Genomic DNA, 2,339 nt, shown 5'->3' with positions numbered 1-2,339 from the left:
TCTCTCTCTCTCTCTCTCTGCTGATCTACACACAGGATCCTTCAGGGCCAGGCTCCTTTCATCTCCTCTGGCCCACATGCTGGACACCCCAGGACCAGTTTCCCCTCACCCCCAACTGCTTGCCTTTCAACGTTGGACCCCAAGGTCTGACCCCTCCCCTTCCCTGGTCTCTGCTGATCCACAAACAGAACTGCCCTCCCACCCAGGGCTGGCTCCTCCCAATCTGCTGATCACATGGTGGACACTCCCAGGGCCACACCCCCTCCCCCATCATCACTGCTGATGTATACACGGGACATCCCAGGGCTGATGCTGTACCTCTGCTGGTTGACATGACGCCCCCCAGAGCCCCACAAGTGATGGAGTCTCTGGTCACCAGCTAGGTGTTTATTCTCACAACACGGGCAGAAGTGCACGCAGACATTAACAGGTTTGGTAGTCATGGCGAGATCAAGGACTGGCTTGCCCTTCTTGCCCTGCTGGAAGCCCCCTTCTTGGCTTAGACAGCCACATGGGGGCCACCCACAGGGTCCCCAGCAAGGGCACTGGCTGCTGGCAGGGGCAGTATGGTCTTTGTGCTTTACCGTGTTGGGGCTGAGGCACGGATGCATTTCTGCCCCCCATCTTGTGTGGCAGTCCTGTCCCTTGCCTGCTGGCAGCATGCCTTCTGGAAAGGGGAATGGTGGGGTGGGGCACTAGGGGAGGAGCCTGTCCCAGCTAGGGGTCCATTGAGCACCAGCTGGGCTGAGGGGGTGTCCTGTCTGTCCCTGTGGCTTCCCCAGCAAGCTCCTTGGCTAGCTCCCACATGGAGTAGGTCATTTGCTGGCTGGAGCCTGATGTGCTGGCGCAGTCTCATGAAGTCGGGTTGGTGTGTGATGTGCATTTTGGGTGCAAAGGCTCTGCCTCCTGCAGCTTGGTCAGCATGTGGGCTGGCCCTTGGGCTCGCTGGAAACTGAGCTGTCCCCAGGGCCATCCCTTAGCCCTCCTGGGGGAGACAGTCACTGTGCTGGGCAGCTCGGTTACCCTGGTTGGGAGCAGGCTGAGGAGCTGAGTCAGAAGGACCTTGGCAGTGTTCAAGCCTGTGGGGGCTGGTGGCTTTGTATCCCGCCTTTGGGGAGAGACGCATCTGCCCCCGCCCACAAACATGAGCCCAACTGTTGAAGCTGTGGGAAAACAGGTGGTGGGGGACTTAGCCCCTGAGGGGTGCTGGTGTCCACTGACTGAGTCAAAGGCACAGGCCTTGGTCAAGGAGGGCCGGAGCACCGCTGGGCGCTTGGCTGCCATCACAGCTCAGGTGGAGCAGGCTGGCAGAGCTGGGCCCTGGAGGACTTGAAGTGCCCCAGGCTTCGGCTGGCTTTGTGGCTGAGGCACTGATCAGAGGGGGATGTGCTGAGAACCAATTCTCTCCACCTGTTGTTCCTTGGTGCCCTCTGGTGTCCAGTTGAGCTGCAGGGATCCTAGGGGCTTCGCCTGCTCCAGCCTTCCGCTGCTGCCCCCGCAGGCTGAATGGCCTGTGGTCGGGACACACTGTTGGTGTCCAGTTGTTTGGAGCTCGGCTTCCTTGAGAACCGTGGTACCCCTGCACTGCCACCCTGCCCTCTGCTTGGCTTGAGGGGAGGCTGCTAGCCAGGACTCCTGGACTGCTCTCTCAGGCTGTGCCCAGGAAAGCCTCCTCAGGGACTAGCTGACCCAGAGATCAGGTGAGGATCCTGGAGTGTGAACCTCAAGGTCAAATATGCCAGTCCCTAATTGTGAAATGTCTTGTTTCACATTGCTATGAAGTGGCTCAAAGGGACAGGAAACCCTTCAGTCAGGCCAATGGGCACTGGTCTCACACGGAGTCTTTGCAGGAGGACCCTGTGGCAGGCTGGCCCTGGCAGGGGCAGTGGCAACAGTAAGGGATGCCCTGGACAGCTGTGCCCTTGGAAACAGTGGCGGGCTTGGCCGGGCGACTGACAGGCCAGGGGCAGGCATTGGTGGCCTCCGTCCCACCGCTGGTAGGTTGGAGAGGGTAGGATGGGGTGAGGCTCGGTCAGGGGAGCCTGTGTCTCAGGAAGTGCCTGGGTCCCACTGACTGCCTTCTGGGCTCTGAGACCATCGAGTTGAGTGTGTGCTGGGGGTCTGGCAGCTTCCGAAGGGTCCCTGGGGCAGATGGGGCGAGCCCAGGGCAGCGGGGACTAGGGACACAGCAGCCCTAGGGCGCCAAGGACACTGCCCAGCAGCAGGCAGAGGTGTGGGCAGGTGCACGTGGGCCCCGCGGCCGATGTCCACGCGCGGTAGCTGTAGACCACGGCGCCAGTCCCGTTGCTGCCAGGGGTCCAGCCCTCGCCGTCCTCCGG

Source organism: Echinops telfairi, unplaced genomic scaffold (assembly GCF_000313985.2).
Source record: "Echinops telfairi isolate 266 unplaced genomic scaffold, ASM31398v2 ScPeMD7_70;HRSCAF=299, whole genome shotgun sequence".
Lineage (NCBI taxonomy): Eukaryota > Metazoa > Chordata > Mammalia > Afrosoricida > Tenrecidae > Echinops > Echinops telfairi.
This window is presented reverse-complemented; position numbering follows the sequence as displayed.